Genomic DNA, 22,402 nt, shown 5'->3' with positions numbered 1-22,402 from the left:
TCCTGCGGGGGAAAAAACAGACCTGAGCCACGGCGACTCATGGCGTCTTTCGCAGAGAAAGAGACCTGGTTGGAAGCGGGAGGTGAACAGAGGTCTCCTGCAGCAAAAGCCACTTTTTGCCATCTTGCTAACTATCTAGCCGTCCTCCCTCCCCACCTCCTCCTGATGAGGAAGTCACCTTATACTGACTGAACAGCGTCACTTCCCCGGGTCATAATTACAGCTGTCATTAGGCGGCATAAACGTAACCATAAGTTGTTTTTGTCAACCTAAATTTTCTCGTGAGGACGGGCTGATTAGAAAAACATGTTTCAATGTTCATTTGCACACCTGACTGTTGTTATAAGACAGAATAGAAACATTATGAACCTGTCCTTTAAGTGAAAAACAGGCAGGAAAGTAGACAGAGGCCACTCCTGCATTACAGAGCAGTAAAATCAGTGTGTGTGTGTGTGTGTGTGTGTGTGTGTGTGTGTGTGTGTGTGTGTGTGTGTGTGTGTGTGTGTGTTGGGTGGGGGTTCGGCCTCTGGAGACTGGATCTGTGGAGAACTGGTTGTTCCCAAACTCTCTGATAGAAGCAGGACAGATCACAGAGGAGGAAGGCGGAGCTGCTGGGAGCGAGCCAAGGAGAGGGGGAGGGAGGGGGGGAGGGAGGAAAGAAAGGGGGGAGTAAAAGAGACGGAGACAAGGAGGAGAAAGAAAAGAGAGAGAGAGGAAGAGGAGAGGAGAAGGGGAATATTTAGGGAGAAAGACATTCAGAAAGACTCCCTCTCTTCTATCATCATTTTTTAAACATTATCTTTCCCCCCATCTCCCCCTCTTCACCCGTTTTTTCGCGCCCCACCCGTCCTTTTCCATCTTCATCATCACGTCATCCTCATCCTCTTCCAAATCACCCCTTTCATCCACCTCCTCCTCCTCCTCCCCTTTTTCTTCTTCTTCTTCCCCTTCACTTGATTTCTTACTTCGCGTCCTGCCTCCACCCTGCAGTATTCCGTCATAATATTCTGCAACAGCCAGAGCTAATCTGACACATACACACACACACACACACTGCAAAAACCACATGACCCACACGACCAGATGTGTTTTGAACGCCTCACACCCACACACACACACACACATACACACACACACACACACACCCTTCAGATGACCGTCTGAACAGCCCTGCAGATGTTAACTCTCTGTTTCCAAAGAATATTTTCTGCCTCGTCTCTCATCTCTCTTTGCTGCATCAGTTCACATCAAGGTGTCTGACCTCTGACCTTTTCCGCTAGTGAGCTGCAACAATTAGTCGATTAATGGACCAGTTGATCAACAGGAAATTAATTAGCAACTTTTAACTCTAATTTTAAAGCAGAAATGCCAAATGTTTAATGATTCCAGCTTCTCAAATGTACGAATTTGCTGCTTTTTCTTGTTTTACATCATAGTGTGATGTAAAACTGAATGATAACTGAATATCTTTAACATCTGATGACTTTCTGACATGACATTTCATGACATTTTATAGACTAAACAATAATTTGATTGGCTGATAAATCGATAAATAAAATAACCACTAGATGCAGCCCTGCTTTACTGCTTCTCATATTTTGATCTTTACTAGAAATCTTGTTCTGCAGTTTCTTCCTAATTAGAGCTGCAACAAGTAGTCGATGAATCAATTAGTTGCCAACTCTTTTGATAATTAATCAATCATTTGGAGTCATTTTTTAAGAAGTCCAAATTCTCTGGTTTCAGCTTCTTAAATGTGAATATTTTCTGGTTTCTTTAGTCCTCTAGGATAGTAAACTAAAAGGAGAACTGCGTGTTTCCAGGTGTGTTTTTCTGTGTAAAAAGTCGTATGAAGCCTCACGTGTCTCCAGAGCCTCGTCTCTGCTGGAGGCTAGCAGCTCCAGGCTACATTAGCTGCTACCAGCTGCATTGTGGGTAATGTAGGCGCCAGGTTTAGTGCAGAATCTTGTGATGCTAAATCTGTGGAGGACTCTTTTAATGTCGTAACAGGAAACAGACGTACAAGAATTTTGACAAGATAAATAGTCTTCAACTAGTAAAACGTCTTGATTTAGATCAGGAAATAATTGATCAAATAGACAAAGCCAACACTATTAATGTTCAATACCAGCTGTCAATCATGTTAACTTCCACATACAGTACTTAACTGTACTGACAACACTTTACATTTATTGATCTTATTGCTCTCAGAGGAATCGAAGACGTTCTCACAAAGCTTCTCTTGTTTCTCCTGAGAGCTGATAATGAATATCAATACTCGACTACTTCTCATGTATTATTGATTGATTCTGATGTACTGAGCTGAACGGAAGCCACTCAGCAGAGCGTAAATATTGGATTCAGATTGATTTACTAGTTTACAGCATGAATGAATTAGATCAGATCATGTTTGATATGAACACTGCAGGAAGCAGCGGCGTTACAGAAACACTACGGCTGGAAGTTTTAGAAACAGTTACTTTACTCTTTACTCCAAATGTCAACATCTCAAACTCATCCGTACATGTTGGAGCCTAAAACTGACCTGGAATATGAGAGTGGACATCACGAATATCTGCAGCAACAAAGATAAGAGCAGAGCACCTCTGTTTGGTAAATATTATACTCATTATCTGGTTTGTCTGTGACATAACTGTGTAAGTTACATGTGGAAAATGTGCTAAAATGCTGTCAGGAAATAACAAAGGTAACGTAGCTGGTAAAATGTTTCACCAAACGATTGATAGAAAATAAGGAAAAGTTTTCAGTTTCAGCTCTTCTACAGTTTGGATCAACATGAAACTCTTCCGGTCAAATCATCAGTACAAAAGATGAACAACTGTGTTAGAAAGTATCTGATTCTTTACTAAAAGTCGAAGGTAGACGACTGTGTACATAAAAGTTTCGAGGCAGAAGTTAACTACGACTCCCAGGGTGCATTTCAGCAGGAAACAGCCAATCACGGAGCTTATAATTCGGTCATGTGCACCGCTAACAGCGAGCAGAAGCTACAGAGTGAGTTCAGTAACTATGGCGACACGTTTTGTTTACAACTTCAGTGACGAAGCACTTGCTCTGAATCGTGCTCGTGGGTTCTTCTCCATAGCAACAGCCGCTGAGGCTCATGGGTATTGTAGTTTCCTTAGCCAGCCGCCAAAATCACAGACAAAACATGATTTCTCATAAAGAAAGTTGAAATAATTGAAACTGGTGGTTGTAATATAACCTGAGTTTCTGTGTTCAGTAACATCGAGGAGACGGTTTAAAGAAATATCTGAAATGGGAACCAGCAGCTACTGGTGGAGGTTACAGCAGCGTCAGTAGCTGTTTGTAGTGGAGAGAAATGAAACTGATCAACTAAAGTATCCAGAATATCTGCTGGATATGTCGTCTCCCAGCAGCTCCAGTCCTAAAATACTCCTGTCAAACACACACACACACACACACACACACACACACACACACACACACACACACACACACACACACACACACACACACACACACACTCTAACACTCAACTGCTTCACAGTCCAGATTGGAGGGGTCGGCTGTGTCGTCATGGTGATCCATCCCATCATCTTGTCCTGGCCAGCTGCCAGACACTTTCTCACTCTCTCTCTCTCTCTCTCTCTCTCTATCTCTAACCCACAATCCTGCCTGGCTCTTGTTGCAATGCATTGTGGGATGTCAGATCTAATCTATTCTACAGGATGTATGCGTACGTGTGTGTGTGTGTGTGTGTGTATGTGTGTGTGTGTGTTCACAGTGACTGTAGTGCTTTTGTTCCAGTGTCTGTATCCTGCTGATCGGAGTGTTAAAGTGGGATCAAACACATTCCACAACACCGCAGGTTCACGACCGACCGCCACCTGTCGCCCCGACTCACCTGTCGGCTTTAACACGGCTCCTCTGAATTCAGCAATATGGAGGAAAAAAGAGTTTCAACTGTTGTAAGGCTGCAACGAATCATAATCTTCATTATAAATGAATCGTTTTAACTATAAAATGTCAGAAAAGTGAAAAAAAAGCTAAAAAATGCTAATATTATAATATGTTACAGACCAAGGTGACGTCTTCATGTCTTGTTCTGATCAATAGTCCAAAATCCAAAACTATTCAGTTTACTATCATGTATGACATAACATCAAATAAAAATCACGATTAATTTTCTGTCAACTGACTAATTGATTAATCGTCTAAGCTGTTGCTCTGCTGCTTCTTACAACTGGCTAAAAATAAAAACACAAGCATGTTCAATGTTTTGCACATGAGAACGCCGATCAGATCAATTAGTCGGTCGAGAGAAAAATATTCAGCATCTATTTATAGTCAATTAATAGTTCGAGTGAGAGTCACAAACATTCTCCAGTTGCAGCTTCATACTGGTGAAGATCTGCTGCTTTTCTGTCCGATATCAGAGTAAACTGAATGTTTTTGCACAATTTATAATAATCGGCGGATTAATCATTATGATTAGCTGCAGCCTTGGCGCTGATGTCGGCCTCTAGTACAGCTGACACTGATACATATTGATTGATATAAAGTGATTTGTTGTCTTTATCTGTAACGTTGTTGCTCTTTTATGGCGAAATTCAGTTTAAATAAAGTTTTATTCATAAGTGTTGAATATCTGAGAAGTGAAGGTGTTTCATCACACTGATGGAAAAATCATATAGAACTTATTGATTAGCAACATCGATTACGATGACATCATCAGTCAGAGATGTTAAAGGGAAACAAACACATGATGGATACATATTTATATCCATCATCTGTCATTCAATGACAATTACTATAAATCTAATTATTGATCCAGTGCTGGTAATCAATCAGATGAAACAATTACAGATCTGTTCGTTACTGACAGCAGTAATTATCTCCTGACATGATGAAAGCTATTGTGTGTGTGTGTGTGTGTGTGTGTGTGTGTGTGTGTGTGTGTTATGGCTCTTTATGAATGTACCGTCGGTCAAGGTCAGTGTAACCCCTCCCCCCTCCCCCTGTCCACAGTCATCAAACTCATTTCCCATGATGCCATGTGTGTGTCAGCCGGTATTTGCGGGTAAAGAATACGCCGGTGTAAAGCTCCTTAATATCCCTCTGCACACACACACACACACACACACACACACACACACACACAGAAAACAAAGTTAGTTTCAGGCTCCAGCCTTCAGTCACAGACAGTCGAGTCTTCAGAGTTGAACCACATTTATAAACATTTTATGGTTTTAGAGACAGAAAGGAGGATGTTTGATTATTTTATAAGATTATTAAATCTGTTTTTGCAAGACATAATGATGACTTTTATTACTCAAACTGTAATAAAAGTTACCGTTTTTGTCTAACATTGTTTTTTATCCCATCTCTTAAAGCACTTTGAATCTTTGTATGAAAGGTTTTATACAAATAGAGTTTATGTATTTTTATTATCATGACATTTTTATTTCCAGAGATTTTTTTTGGCCTTTAAATAAAAGTTGTAAAAAGTATCACATTACGCTCTATTATCACACTCAGTAATAACTGTTTTAATCAAGTTCTACTGTTTCAAACATACATCAATGATCAAAGTAAAAACTAATTTCATTATTTATAAAAGTTAAGAAGAAAGAAAATGTTTTAATTCGAGGATATAAATGATTTTAAGGCAAATTTTCCATCAGATTAAATAAAAAATCTAACATGCAGATGATCAAATGTAGTTTTTCCTGAAACCCGCAGCGCTCACACACACACACACACACACACACACAGCCTAATGTAATGCAGTATATGATGTCATCAGGGGTCGTATTACAGCTCTTCCCTAGAGACAAAAAGGGTGGAGGTCAGTGATGTAAGCCTCTCTATCGTCACGGTAACACCGGAAAAAAGGAAAAAAAACAGCTGAAGTCAATCCTGCTGGATATTTAATCTGAAATTCCAGAAATCCTCCTCATGATGAACATAAAGCTGCAATGTTTATGACTCGAGCCCGACGTTTAACATATGAAGCTAACGGATGAATGACAGCGTCCAACTGCAGATCTGAAAAAGACATTTTCAGTGTGGAAACCACCCGAGTCCTCACCGTGTGGTTTTAAAAAGTTCTCAAACCAGAAAGAGTCACAATAAAGAATAAACATACAATGGAATTACTGGTATTTTAAGTTATAATTTCATTTCTCATTACTGAAAAATAGAGCGAAAAATTAAAATCTCATCTTTTTTTTCCCAACTTGGGGTAAATCCATGATTTTAAATCGACTTTTTTTGGATTTAAACATCATATTTTTTAGATATTTGTGCAAGAATAATAAAAGAGCTGCACCACCTGCGAGGCTGTTCTCATTATCTATAAAATACAGGTGATGCACACAGATAACTGACTGTCAGAACCAGACAGAGCACCAGCCAAATGGTGGAAAATATGTCAGTGTTTATTGCTTCACTCAGCAGCCAAAAAAAACAGGTTAATCTACTGAGTGGCTGGTAAAATATGAACATTTGCTATTTGGCCGGTGGACAGAAAAGTTAAATTTGCACCCTGTGTTCAGTTTAATTAGGTCTGGGTGATATCTCAAATTAATTTGATTAATTTGAGTTATTACAAAATGCACAGAAAGTTTACTTTCAGTCAAACAGTAACGTAGATGCTAGCTGCTACATTAGCCGCTACATTAGCCATTGTGAGTCCTGTAAACTGTGATTAGTTTCAGTTAAAGGACTGTGGTGACTGCAGGTGGCGAGATGTCTCTGACAGGAAATGACTCTGACACTGATCTGTGCTCTGTTAGTGTTTGTTGACGAGGAATCATCTCTGGTTAGGAGAGTTGAAGCTCTGGGAGTCGACTGAACGGGCAGCTAACGCTAGCTAGCAGCTGTCTGCAGATATCAGACTGATGTTTTTAAAGAAACACAGTTGGTGAGCAGATCTTTCTGTTCTGTCTGTGCTGAAACTGAAACTGATTATTAAACTGGACGTCTGCTGTGTGAGAACCTGTATTTCATGTGTAATGATGACAGCCTGCAGGGGCCGCAGCTCTTGAAGTGGGAAGTCAGAATTCTCACATTCCCTGTCGGAAATTTCAACCATGGATGTATTATAAGAGCTGGATACCGGACTAAAAATGGCGCCCATTCTGTCCTATAGGAACTGCTCGCCTGGCGCATACACCGAAAAAAGTTTCTAGCTTCCGGGTTTGCTTCCGCGTTGTGCAGCCCACTGAATATGCGCAGTAGTGTTTCCCCCGCTGGCCCCGCCCACGAGCTCCCACTTGGCCCATAGACTTTACATTGTGATGACATCACAGATTTTTAAAATCGCTTTTCTCGGCTCGCGGAAAGTTTTACAAATATAAAACTTCCATGGATCAAAAGTTCACAATAGAAAGAGTCATAATTGACGTTGTCTGCAGTTCGAGGCGTCCTGTCAACAGTTTTACAGACGTCTGTTTTACAGTGGTGGTCTGTGGGGGAAATCCTTTTTGGGCCGCAGGGGGATTTTTCGCTGCAATACCGTGAGTGGCCACTGGGAAAAATTAGCTGCAAGGCAGAGCGGCGGCGCCCTATCCAGCTCTTATTATACATCCATGATTTCAACTGGAACGCTCCCTGAGACTTGGAAGAACCTCACCAACCCCGACCTCTAAAATCCAAGATGGCTGCTCTGCACAGCTGTAGTAATAAACTGTTTATTAACACTTGTGTCTTATTTATGTCTCATTAAATCATTCGTACACACAGTAACGTCCAACTTCTAATCTGTGGACATGTTGCTACGGCGTTTGTATGCACAAAACACCAGATAACGCACTGTTATCAACTGGTATTGCTAACAATGGCTAACCTAGCTAGAACTGGTTTCCCCGACTTGTTTTACTGGAACTCGGTCAACTCAGGTGAGACGTAATTCCCAACTCTGACTTCTGAGGTAAATGAAACGGAGCATTATTATTCTTGCTCAGCTGTCTTAAAGAAATTCGACGGTTCAGTCCTGCAAAATCGATTAATGTCACCCAGCTCTACTGTCCAAACACTGTACCACGTTACAAAGTATTACTGCCAAACATCAAGTATCTGAGCTCTCTCTCTCTCTCTCTCTCTCTCTCTCTCTGTGTCTGTGTGGACAGATGGCCGACGACAGAGAGGAAAAGATGACTTTACAAACTTATCCGGCTTAGTGTGAGCACGGTTTGAGTGATTCTGCTGCGTGATGTTCACACTGATGAGAGGTTTTACTACGTCCATTCAAACCACGCAGGAGCAAAAAAAAAAAAAAGCTAGAAATCATCCAAATCTTGGGAGTGTGGATCCTCTTTATACAAACAAAGGACACTAGAAAGGTTTGATGAGATGTCGTGTGTTTGTGAACTTTTCTTTGTGCGGTGTGAACGCAGCCTGGAGATCACAGACAGTCTGCAGGTCCACAGCCCGGCGGCAGCGTTCCAGTTTCAGCTAATCACTCATTTCCTCTCAGTCTCTGCCTGTCAGCCCCACCCTCGCTTCAACCAGCAACGCCTCAGGCTGCGCACGGAAAATATATATATATTTATACACAAACACTCACCACTAAAACACATGTCAGAAGTCACGGTGACAGATCAGAACTTCTCCCTCCTTTCACCACAAACTCTATCTCATTTCCTCCCATAATGCCGAGCTGCTCCTCTGCCCCATTGACAACCTTGACCCTGACTAGATGTGCACACACACACACACACACACACACACACACACGGTTGTGTGTAGTCTGACCACATCTGGAGACCTCAAACTGAACATTTCATTTATCAGGAATGTGAGCGTAGTGTGTGTGTGTGTGTGTGTGTGTGTGTGTGTGTGTGTGTCAGAGAGAGAGAGAGACGCCTTTGGCTACATGGAAATCAAATTAAATGGAGTCCTGCTGAAGGTCAACGCAAAGTGCATCTGTGTGTGTGTGTGTGTGTGTGTGTGTTTCCCCTGCAACAATTTAAAGTAATACATGTGGTGGATAATACGTCACATTACTATTGCGGTCCACCTCTCACACACACACACACACACGTGTCTCAGTGTGTTCAGTGAATGAACTGTAGCCTGTTAGACTGTAACTCAACTGACTGTGTTTGTGTTGAGTCACTCACAGATATAAAAACTGTTTTGATTAGAAACTATTAGTCGACAAACTGAAACTGATCCATCATGTGAGTGAATTATCAACTATTCTTCATACTTTTCTCTGTTTATATTCAATCATAAACTGAATATTTTTGGACTGTTGTTGAGACAAAGCAAGAAAACTGTGATGTGATGTTTTTCACTGTTTGTTCTGTTTTATTGATCGAAGCGTCTTTGAAGTCTGGTGTGCCGGGTTACATCGAGAGGCGACTGCTGTGGCCGTTTTCAACCACAGGAACTTTTCCAGGAACCTTTTTTTTTTTTTTTTTAGAAACTCAGGAAGTTAGTCTGCATCTTTAACTACAAGAATCCTAATATAGGTTTTACTCTCTGCTGCTGAAGTTAAACTTTCTGGACTTTTCTTCAGCTAAATGCAGACAAAACACCCGACAGTGTTTGACGCTAAAAAAAAAGAAGGAAAGTTGAGAGCGAGGAGCGCTGATCTCTGAAAACCACAAACAGAGTCAGAAATCTTTACGTCATCTCGGACTCAAGAGTTAAACATCAAAATAAATGATGAAACCTGCATCCTACTGTTTTTAAAAGCACAGCAGGAATCAGTGTCTCGATGTCCAGTCAGGACTTAAAGAAACTAATCGATGCTTTCATTAGATTACTGTAATGATCTGCTCTCAGGTTTCACCCCTAAAAAAAGCTCATTCAGAACGCTGCTGTACCTGAGAACATCCCAGCAGGTCTCACGTCTCTGAACTGGCTCCCAGTGTGGCGGAGAACAGAGCTGAAAGTCCTGCAGCTCGTCTGTAAATCTCTCAAAATACATCCGACATCATCAGCAGCTCAGAGCTGCAGCAAACTTCCAGAAGATATTAAATCCAAGTAAAAACCTTCTATGTTCCTCCTGTTACTATTCCTCATTTACATCTCGCCCTTAAATCCTCACCTATCCTGCATTTTAACTTACTTCTATTCTTTTAATTTGCAATTTTATATTTTCATGCTGTTTAATGTGTTCTGTAAAGCACTTTGGAGTCGTCCTTGTGTACAAAAACCAAATAAACTTGCCTTGCAGCAACAAATATAGACGATAAATATAGATTCCAGCCTCTCAGATGTGAAGATTCGCTGTTTTCTCTGTTTATATCATTATAAACTGAATATATTTGGCTGTTGGACAAAACAAACAATCTGCAGACATCACACTGGACTCCTAATAGTCAAAAAAGTGATCCCCAGAGTAATCAAAGACAATAATCATTCGTTGTAGCCCTATATTAATATTATCGTACCAAAACATCTGCTGTAGGAGCCTGGAAACAGTGACTTTTCGTCCTGGGTGCTTTGACCTGATCTGATCTCTGTTCTCACCTTCCTCCGTCTCGTTCTGGGAGGTTTTGCTGCCTCATCAGACGTCTGTGAAATTAATTAGGCTGCAGCGTTCAGGTGAGCAGCAGAACAGGAGGTTCAGTCGTGTGTGTGTGTGTGTGTGTGTGTGTGTTATCAGTCACAGAGGGATCAGAAGACGAAAGGGCCTCACAAAGTCAAATAATCCCACTCATATCCCAGCAGCACATTTCTGCTCCGCTTTATGATTTTTTTCCGTCGCCTTCGCCTCGGCCGCTGTCTGCGTCTGTCAGGGACTGAACCGACAAATGGAAGCAGAGAAGCCCTTTTTGGAAACATGCACATGGAAAATGCTTCCTGCTGCAAATTAGCGCTGAGTCTTCATAAACACTCTGTTCACATATTTTATTCATGAGATATATCTGCAGCTTATGTGTGTGTGTTTTTTTTTTTTTTCTTACTCGGATGGAAAATTTACATGAACATTTATGAGCTTAAGAGGCTTTGATGATCAGTTTGGATTTTTAAAAACTCCGGCAATAAAATATGTTTACAAAAAAAAAATCTTCCATTTAATAAAGCAATAAAACACGCTCCTCTTGATTCCTCAACATCTGAGATTTCACAGAAACTGGTTGATTTTTAGTTGCAGCGTCTGAGCAGCTTTCAGCCCTTCAATGTGTGAAAAAGAAGAGAAACAGTTGAAGAAGAAGAAGAAGAAAAGATTGTTTCATGTGTGTTTAACCCCTGCTGAGGTCACACCTTGTTCACCTCAATGTAACCCAGCTATGTAAACACACACACACACACACACACACACACACACACACACACACACACAACGCAAGACTGAAATGAATCACAGAGAACTCAAACAAGCCTCACTGCTATCTGGATATGTGTGTGTGTGTGTGTGTGTGTGTGTGTGTGTGTGTGTGTGTGTGTGTGTGTGTGTGTGTGTGTTTCGGTATCCCATACAGATTTCCTCACTGCTAAAAGAGATGTCATGGCCGACAGGAAGAAATAAGAAAGAGAAATACTCAGAGTGTTAACATGCACTTCAGTAACCAGGACACACTCAGCTGTTTCCAGTAAGCTGATCTCTTAATGGTCATCTAGCAGAGAAACCTGGTTACAGCAAAAAAACTTGATTTATCCTGAACAACCCAGATTTCTTTGCCACACATATATATATTTATATATGTCTCCTTGCTAGCTTAAATCTCCCCTATTTTTGTGGGTTTTCTGTATTAACTGTCTCTATTTCATCTCCGTACCAGCTCTGAAGATGTCTTAGCAGCAGTATGTATTGTTAAATGTGTTCAACTGTATGTTACCGTATTTCCTCTAATAGTGGCCTGAGCCTTTATTTACCTTAATAGCAGAGGGTACCAGGCCTTTACTGGAAGCAGGCTTATATTAGAAAGAGGCCTTTATTTATTAGCTCATTTTTTAATATGAAGCCTCCTTGTTTTCTGATCTGCTTCCATTTGCTCTGTTAATTTCGCCAGTGCACCACTTAGCTGTAGCACGCAGGTATGCTAGCCGGTTTAGCCAAGTCACTCTGGTTACCCTGGTTATCTGTGCTCATGTAGTGTTGCTGCCATCATTACTTATATAATTACTTATTGTAAAAAGGGACATTTCCATTTCTTTTTTGATCATAAAGCAGGTCTGTAGCAGCTGTTATATAAAACACACTACTGTCAAAGTAACAAAGCGCTGCGTCCACAGTGAAAAGCACACAGCTCATATTCAGACGCTGAGACTGTAAAGGAGCCATCTGGACTTTCATAAGAGTAGATTAGAGTAGCAGCAGCAGAGTCGACGGTAAAACCTTTTCCTGTCTGTAGTGGAATATAATTATGAATATCTGGACCAGAGTGCCACTAAAACATATATATATAGCACCGTCTCCTGACCCTCCATTCATCACACCACACATGTACAGCACAGTGGTAACCCAACATATATACATGTAACCTGGTTTCTTTTTATAAATATGAGAAAAGACAGCAGACAGAGAAAGCACAGATGACAGCAGAGATCATCGCAGCAGGAATATAAACGGTGAAACCTGCAGTGTTTTGTTAAAGGTGATGGTCGGCTCTAACAGACCTCTATCTCTCTATATTTAGCTGAAGCTTTGCCGCTGGGAACGAATCTTTCACTCCTCCTCGTCCTCCTCCCTCGCTCCTTCTTGCCCTCCTCTCTGTCGCACTGTTCCACTTCCTATCTGCTGGACACTTTCCAGAACATTCCTCCCTCTCTCCCTTTCTCTCTCTCTCTCCCTTTCTCTCTCTCTCTCCTCCTCCTCTGTCCCTCCTTGCGGGGAGGATTTTTCAGCTGGTACTTTAACTCCTGTCCTCCTTACTCCTCTCCTCTCTGTCCCCTTTTGCCTCCTGCTTACATTCTTCATCCCTCCATCCCTACAGCTTCAGTCGCACCTCCTGTCATCCCCCTCCTCTTCTCCTTCTTCCACCAGTGTTAAAGTTTTAGACACCTCCCAAATGCTCCCAAATCTACTAATTCTATTTAACATACTATACACACTACTCACTGCAGTATACGGTTACTGCAGCTAGTATACAACAAATGAAACCTACTACATGTCTCATAGTAAAAGGAAACAAAGCAAAAGACAACTTATAAATAGTGGTTTAACGGAACGTAGTTGATCCGTACACAGTTCACGGATTAACTGCAAAATTTAACGTCTCATTGGAAACCAAGTAAACAAACTGCAGTAAGTACGAGTCATAGAAAGACAGCGTGTCGCTAACAGGGATTTTCAAGCGCAATGACCAAACCATGGATGTATTATAAGAGCTGGATAGCGGACTAAAAATGGCGCCCATTCAGTCCTATAGGAACTGCTCGTCTGGCGCATACGCCGAAAAAAGTTTCTAGCTTCCTGGTTTGCTTCCACATTGTGCGGCCAACTGAATATGCACAGTAGTGTTTCCCCCGCTGGCCCCGCCCACAAGTTCCCGCTCAGCCTGTAGACTTTACATTGTGATGACGTCACGGATTTTTAAAATCGCTTTTCTCGGCTCGAGGAAAGTTTTACAAACATAACACCTCCATGGATCAAAAGTTCATAATAGAAAGAGTCATAATTGAAGTTGTTTGCAGTTTGAGGTGTCCTGTCAACAGTTTTACAAACGTCTCTTCTACAGTGGTGGTCTATGGGGAAAATGCTTTTTGGGCTGCAGGGGGATTTTTCGCTGCAATACCGCGAGTGGCCACTGCGGCGGCGCCCTATCCAGCTCTTATTATACATCCATGGACCAAAAACCCTCGAATGTTTGTTTGGCGGTTTGTTCAACAAGTTGCAGGACAAGATGTGTGTTCATGTTTGTAAGTTATCATTAAGTTTTGATGAAGTTTCATTTGCTACCGTGTTTAAAGGAGGAAGGTATCAGGCCTCATATTGCAATTTAATTTAACAATTAAGCTTTGAATATTTTATATATTTTAAGATTGTATTTAAACATCGGACATCTTGAATGTTGTTTTCGTTTCAGACCGTGGGGCAAAAGTTCCTTGATGTCAGTGTTTTACAGAATATATGGAAACTTTTATTTGTCTCCCCTCCTCTTTTTTTGTTTTTTGATCCAAAATATTAGAAAGTTTTTCCCTCGTCCGTTTCCACTGTGTGTCACGTTGTTCTTATTTTGTCGATTAAACGTTTGCTCTATAAAATACCAGAAAATTATGAAAATCACTGTTTCCAAAATCCCAAAGCGACGTCTTCAAATGTCTTGTTTTGTCCAACAAACAGTCCACAACCCAAAAATACTGAATTCAAGACTTAAGATACTAAAAAAATATCTCACATTTAAGAAGCTGGAACCAGAGACTCAAAACGATGAATTGGTCGTCAGAGTTTTGTATTGATCGACTGATCCATTAAATCGACGTATCGTAGCTCTTCAGCGTGTCGTATATTGTGACAAAGCCTTCGTTTTGGTTAATAAAGGTTATTTTATTTAGTTTAGTTTCTAAATATTTTCCACCTTAAGTTTCCGTTGACAATATTATTTCTGTTTCTTCTCTCTTCATACCTTTCTGTCTCCTCTCTTTCACTGTTGGCCCTCTCCTCCTCTCCTCCTCCTCCCTCCGGACCTCCTCCCCTCCTGGCTTTTCTCTCCTCCCTTAATGCTATCCTCCTCTCCCACACATACGTCTACCTCCTCCCTTCATCCATCACCCTCCTCCCTTATCCTTAAGACCTCAAGCCTGCTCCGCTCCAGAGATGAAGTTTTCCTCCTCCTCCTCCTCCATCCAAACTCTTCCAGCTTAAAGTTTAAGCCTCAAAGTCATGAAGGAAGGGATGTAGATGAAGGAGGTTTAAACCATACTGTTCTGCCTCACAGTAAAAACCAGGAAACATTTTATTTTTTCATTTTACTTCATTTCATTTTATCCTGGAGACAATAGTTGGAGAGGCGAGTTTTCATGATGTCATTTAAGGAGAATGAAGGAGAAAAAGAGGAAAAAAAAAAACAGAGGAGGAACAGGCGGAAGGAGGTGAAGAAAGGAGAACGAGGAGGGAATAAAATAAAACAACACAGACGACTGGCCTCGTTTCTCAAAATAAAACTCACCTCCCTGCTCTCGGTCTTAAAGGGACAATCCACCACGTCCACAGTTTATATGTTATTGTAAAGTTATTCTCAATCAGTAATCATCTCTAATCTCTCACCGCTGTCTGTTCTTTTGTTTTTTTTGTCTAAGAATTTAAATCTTAAATACCAGAATCTCATCCAAACATTTCATCTGTCAGTTTACAGCCTGTTTTTTAATCTACAAACCAACCTGAAGGTCCCCAGATGAATCTGAGGAGTCACAAGATGACTAAAGTGATAAAGAACTTTCACATTTTTAGCTTTTTTTTCCTCTTGTGGAAAACTACAAATCTTTAAATGTCCTCCAAAAGGAAGCAACGATTAAAGTGACTGAAGGGAAACTTGGGTCAAAGATGTGAAAAGATGAAATTCATGAACATCAGATATTTTGTTGCTGTTTCATAACTAAAAAAAAAAAAACAAAAAAAAAATCAGCCTGATGTCATTATTTCCAAACCTTCTGTCCAGCACAACAGCTGCATAAAGTTTCAATTAAATAATGAACTCGGAAACTTCTCGGAAAGACTTTTCAGATAAAGTGTCTGACGGTTCATAAACAAGTAGTCAATTAAAATCGATTAGTTGACGACTATTTAGAGAACAGATTGATTCTTTCAGTCATTTTTTTGGTCAAATGCCAAAAGTTCTGATTCCAGCTTCTCCAATTAAAGGATTTTCTGCTTTTTACTGCATTTTATATCATTATAAACACAACTAACATTAATTTTCATTATTAATTAATCCTCTTCTCCCTTAATCGATTAGTTGTTTGGTCCGTAAAATGTCCGAAAATGGTGAAAAATTGCGTTTCGTGAAGCCCGACATGACGTCCTCAAAGGTCTTGTTTTGTCCACAACTCAAAAATGTTCAGTTTACTGTCATAAAGGACTAAAGAATCAGAGATTTTTCTTAAAAATGACTCAAAACAATTAACAGCTGGTAACTAATCGATGAATCGACGAATCATCGCAGCTTATCGAAGATCAGCTCCATCTGGACATTTTTATACTAAAGAAACAAACAGTTATAAGTCATATTAATCTGCAGTGAGAATAAATCTTTGCAGTTTGCAGTGAAGCCAGGAAAGACTTTTAAGTTCCTCAGAACTCAAACACATTGTTCCCATAATCCTCTTCCTCATCCTCCTCTCTTCATCTCTTCAGTCTGTTACAAAGACAATGAACTGACTCAGAGCGGAGCGTCTGTACACAGAGGTGGATCAAAGGACTTTTTTTAAAAGAGGGATTTCTTGTTTAATAGAGTTTCTGGTCACATGACACACACATGCAGCTCTTCCTCTCTGACCCAACAATGAAACTGGACCATCGTCCTCGTTCAGCAAACAACCAGACGTCTGAGACACACAGTCTGTCAACAGAGTTCTGCACTAATTAATACAGAGACACACACACATACACACACAGATCTGTTTGCATGAGGCGGAGCAAGAGAGAAAAACTAAGTGAGAGACACAAACAGACACAAAGAGCAACAAAAATAGACAAACTGAAAGGCCGGAGGAAGATTAAGTACAGAAACAAGTAGAGCTGCAACTAACCATTATTTTCATTATCAATTAATTAGGTGGAAGTGAAAAAATCCGACCAAAAGTCCTAAAAATGTTCTTTACTGTTGATACAAGACAAAGAGAAGCAACAGAGATGCTGGATCCTGAATGTGTGAAGCATTGTTGAAAATAGCTGCAGATTATTTGTCTTTTTTTAAAATTTGGAAGTGCAAAATAAGTGAAAGACAGGACATACGAGGCATAACAAGCAGAGACATAAAACAACGGATTATTTTTCTGTCGCGTTCTAGAAAAAAAAAGTGAAAAAAGGTGAAATAAAGTGAAAATAAAAACCAGGATGAACAACCAGCATCTGTGATGCTGTGATGTGTTTCCAGAAGTTTTACGTGAAACTGCCAGAAAATATAGAAGAGCTGCAATCATCATGTTGTAAACCAGAAAACAGTAAAATAAAAAAAAAATGACTTTTATCAATTTTCTCAATCTCGATCAACTAGTTAAGAATAAAGTGCAGTAGAATCAATATCCATTAAAAGTCAAAAACAATCATATATACTGGAGTTTTAATAAAAACCCTTTTAAATTTCACAAAAGAAGCCAAAGTTCTCAGTTGTTTAATGTCTAAAGACAAGCAGCCATACAAGTATAAATTACAGTCCAAAACTGACAAAATTATGATTTTCTGTCATAAATCAGGGACCATCTGATCAAACATTTGATGCCAACTTCCTGTTCTTGACAGTTTTGGTGAGAAAGAAGTCAATTCAGTATCAACCCTGCTGATCAGCTGTTCACATATCTCTAACTGTGGTCTATTCTACACAGTTTACTGGTTTTTTAAGAATATCTCCCAGTATGTGTTATGTAATCCAGTCTTCTGTGCTCCCCTCCTTCAACATGAGCAGCAGAGTTTAATATTAGCCTGGTATTAGAATGATGAGGACTCTGCCTGCTATTTGAGACGCTGCAGCAGAGCCGATGATTTACGGCTCAAATCTCCCTCTGCATCACGCCAGCTGGACTGAGCCAAACCTGCATCATCGCCACCGCCGCCACCGCCGCCGCCACCACCACCACGGTGATATTAATGGAGAAAAAAAAAAAATCTGACTGACAGCCAAAATCCACGCAGAAGCATCATTCATGAATCCTGCAGGAGCATCAATCCACTTAAAATGTCCCTGCAGATCATTTATGAGCAACACAAACAAACATCTAAACATCTAAACAACCAAACATCTAAACATCTAAACAACCAAAAAACCAAACATCTAAACAAGCTAAACTCCCGACTGGATGATGTCGACACCTACAATCAGACGAAACACGTCCAGAAACGCCCCTCTGTGTATGTTTTTAAAAGACGCTGCATACAGCATTTTGTGTTTCTCTAAATTAAAACCACATTTCCCATAAACCCCCTCTACTTCCTGTCCTCTCCGCCGTCCCTCTTTCTGCCTTTACTGCATTTAATTTAAAGAGCGCAGTGAACACAAAACATCTGCATTTTGACCACGTAAGTGAGCGTCAGATGGAAAATAAAAAACTAAACTGGTTTTATTTAAGCGAAGAGAACAGCCATTCAGGTTCAAAGATTAAAAAATATTAATTTAGAGTCAACCAACTGGTTTCATCTGCTGTATTTAAGATCAAAACTCTTGTTTCTGACAAGTTTTTATTTATTGTTGTTGTTTTTTATTTATTTATTGATAAGATGTTTTTTATTTATTTATTGATAAGATAATCATAATTTAGCTCTTTTTAGACTCTATTGTATTGAGACAAAGTTCTTAAAACGTTTAATAAGTCTTGTAGAAAAATAAATTCAAACTAGGGTGTCAAAAAAACACCATTTAGATAATCGATTATTAGTTTTGAGTCATTTTAAGAAACAAAAACGCCCCAATTCCATAAATCCAGCTTTTCATGTTTGAATATGATCTGGTTTCTTTAGTCCTTTATGATATTTAACTGAATATCTTGGAGTTTTAGACTGTTGATCGAGACATTCGACGACGTCACTTTGATCACAGTGATCAACATTTTTCCCCATTTTCAACTAACTGAGAATATTAGATTAATAAATAATAAAAGTAATCATTAGTTGCAGCTCTAGTTTGGTATAAAAGCACCAAAACTCAAGTATTGTTTCTCAACTTCTTGTTATTTACACACCAAAGGAATTGATGCAGAACAACACTTTTTTTTTTTTTTTATTATAAAAGGAACTTAAAGCTGTTTTCCGAATAACCTTTTAAGATTGATGCTTTCAACTGCAATAAGAGAAGAACTTTATAAAGCAGGTCGAAGGATCGACCTCCAAATCCTCCCCCAGCGCGTCCTTGACCCTTAACGAGCTCTGAATGCCTGACCTTTGACCCGCTTATTAAACCAGAACCATTTTAACCGCAGAGACACATTTAGTTCAACGTTCAATCATCAAAATGATCTTTCTTAATTACATTTCCCCAAGATTAAACTTTATGATGTAATCTTCAGGTTTTTTTGTTTTTTTTACGACGGTACGTTGTTAAAGCAGCAGGAGAACAAGTCGACACCTAACTGTGACATTTCAAAAGGCTCCGGTCAACAAGTTGCCAAATGTTTCCCAGTTGCTGCATCAAAGAAATTAAAGGAGAAAGGAGGTGGGGGGAGGAGGTGGAGTAAGAAGCAGGAGGAAAAGAAACCATGATAAGGAGAAATTTGAGCAGATAAAGAGAAGATAAGGAGGAAGAGGATCTGGAAAAAAAGGGGGAAATGAAGAGTAGAGGGAGGTTGAATAAAAAGAACAGGAAGAGGAAAGAAAAAAGTGGAAAATGAGTAGAAAACAGGGTGGAAAGAAAACGGAGACGACAGAAGATTAGAGAGAGAGAGAAAATTGGGGAGGAAGATTTGTAGGAAAAGGGAGAGGAGAGGGAAAGAAATGGAGAAGGGGAGGGGAAGGAGGGAGGGGAAGGAGGGAGGAGGAGAGAAAGCAGCAGTCCAGCCTGTATCTGATTACATAATTGCTCTACAGGATTTGAAACAGGGTCTGCGCAAAAAAACAAAAAACGCCTCAAAGCAGCAGCCGTTTTGTTTTTTTACTGTCACAGAACTACAGTGACATTTCAAATCTGCTAAATCACTGCAGGATCATTACACACAAAAACTACCACAAAGTACAACCTAGAGGAAGATGAAGGTGTTCATCATCAGGGCAGCACAGACGCACTTTGAGGTCCTGTGTGAATATTATTACAGGAGAGTTAAAGTAAGAGAGAAGGTCACTGAAAAGTCCCTGAATGTTACAGAGAGAGAGAGAGAGAGAGAGAGGGATATTATGGGAACAGTCCAGTGTTATTGCTGAGGCTGAGGTCAGCACAGGCGACCACACCTGCACCATCATCATCATCATAATATCATTTTCATCAGGGAGACAAGAAAAAAAAATGTTTTTATGTGACGTGAGCAGCAGCAGCAGCAGCAGCAATACAGAGAGAGAGCTGCAGAATTCACCAGAAAAACAACAACACCACGAAGAAGAAGCAGCAGCTCTGGCGCACTAAAGCCTCAACACACACACACACACACACACACACACACACACACACACACACACACACACACAAGTTCAACCACACGATGAAGAGGAGAGAAGCGGGGGGGAAACAGAGAGGCAGAGCCGGGGGAGAGGTGGTCTCTGCCCGGCGTGTCTCTGCGCCAGTGAGCCGCCGCCGCCGCTGCTGCTGCTGCTGCTGCAGCGACACAATGACTCCGCTGCTTTGATTTGAGGTGTGATTATTATTTAACCCGGGATAGACAGCTTCTAACCCGGGTTATCACAGTGCAGCAGCCGCCGCCGTCGTGGATGTGTGGATGTGGATGTTCTCCAACCGCGGACACAATGTAACGAATCCGTTGCACAGATGGATTAGAAATGACACAGCAGCGGGATAAAAAAATTAATTAATAGGCCTAAATAAAAAACACAACATACACACAGACCAGCCTGGCTTGGCTCGGCTCGGCACGGGTTCACACTCACCTGGGGGCCGACAGAAGAGCAGTGGAGTCCCGCTCGGAGTGAAGGACGGACGGACGGACTGCTGAGAGCTCGGGAGGAAAAACAACGCAGCGGCACAGAGTCCTCAAATCCTCCTCCCTCCTCCTCCTCTCCTCCCCTCCTCCCCCCCCAGCTCCGCTCTGCCCAGCACGGCCCGGACTGCAGCGCCCGTCGCGCTCGGTTCATACACCGCGAGGCACCGGAGGGGCGGTGCTACACTGTGTGTTGGCTTTAACTTGCTGTTTTGATAGTTTATTGTCGATTTGTAATAAAATAATAATAATACTAATAAGTAAACGACAGAATATAAAGCTAATTAATGAGATACATGTCGGTGGATATTCTACTGTCAGTTAAATGATCATTAATCAAACTGTTAACTTTCATTCTGCAACTAAATATAATAAAGATGAAACAAAATTATGAAAATATGTTGTTTTTTTGTCATAAGAAAGGATGGCTGATCAATAGATGTCTTCTATAATTCACAAATATTGAACTGGTTTTACAACGAGAACAAACCTGCTTAAATTATTAACATGATGTTAGTATTATGACCAGTTTGAATTTGTGTCTGATATGGTTTTTCTCCCCAAAACGTTCAATTATCTTGTTGAAATCCTCCTCCTCCTCCCTCATTATAAACTCCAGATTCTATAAATATGCAAATATTTTTCATTTCTAACGTTTTCCAGCTGGACACCAGATGTTTCCTCCTTCACTGTAAAGTTCAGTCTCAGTGTTTGTTCACTGGAGGCTTCAAGTTTCCACTTCACACTTGTGTAAGTTGAATACTGGACCACGATTGGCTCCAAACTAGTTGTGACGTCACACATGATGCTCGTAGGTGTTAAACTGAGATTCAAGATGAACTCAGAGAAACTTTCCTCCTTCAGCAGATGAATGAAAACAAACTCTGAAGAGAGAACAAACATCCAGCTGTAGGAACTCCACCAGACACTTTAAACTTTGACAGGATCCTTCTAACCGCTGGAAACCACCCACTAAAAGAACAAAAATACATTTAGAAATGTAATAAAACAAGCTAAACTTTTTGAAAATGATGATTGTTGAGTTCAAAGTTATGAGTTTGGGGGTTTTTTTGAGTATTTTTCTCTAGCGGAGACTTGTGTCCTGGCTGCAGACACAAAATAGCAGAACGCAACCGTGGAGGACATGTGACCTTTTAACAACCATCAGTTATATATATATATATAATTATAATCATATATCAGTCAGATGGACCAAACACTACTTTTATCACTCAGACCCTCACAGCTACGCGGCTGCAGAAAGCATGAATTGATCTTTAAGTGTAAAGTCGTTCAAACTAACCAGTAAAATGCTGCTTCCACATCGATCGATCAGTATTAATAATGTCCTTTATCAACATATTTAATATATTAAATAAATGAATAGCTTCATTTTCATCATACAAACACATTAACGAACCACAAACCAACCCACCGGGTTGATTTCCCACAATGGAAATACAACAACTATACAAACGCAGCCCCATGAGCACAAAACAAAACATACAAATACAAACAAAACAAAATCTACATCTGCATTCAATAATATCAAACTGTATATTTGATCCAGATCATAAACTGATTGAATATGAGAATATTATTGATCATATGTTATTTTTCTTCTTCTATCTCAGCCAGAAAATGTAAAAAACATCATTAAAATGTTTCAATTAAAGCTCTATTCTCAGTTCCTATCAAATATAAATCTGAAACATGAACTTTT

The 22,402-nt window shown here is 40.3% G+C and overlaps 1 protein-coding gene across 1 annotated transcript in view; it reads right to left on the bottom strand.

Moving 5' to 3' along the window:
• The window catches only part of LOC137197417 (spectrin beta chain, non-erythrocytic 1), a 132,735-nt gene extending 111,951 nt beyond the window's left edge, over positions 1-20,784 (bottom strand). The window contains exon 1 of the mRNA XM_067610821.1: positions 20,630-20,784. The gene's annotated coding sequence lies outside the window, so the exon portion shown is untranslated. The remainder of the gene's footprint in view (positions 1-20,629) is intronic.
• Positions 20,785-22,402: the final 1,618 nt, after the last annotated feature.

The sequence above is a fragment of the Thunnus thynnus genome, chromosome 14 (assembly GCF_963924715.1).
Source record: "Thunnus thynnus chromosome 14, fThuThy2.1, whole genome shotgun sequence".
NCBI lineage: Eukaryota > Metazoa > Chordata > Actinopteri > Scombriformes > Scombridae > Thunnus > Thunnus thynnus.
Note: the sequence above shows the minus strand (reverse complement) of the source record. Positions and strands in the feature narration are given on the sequence as shown.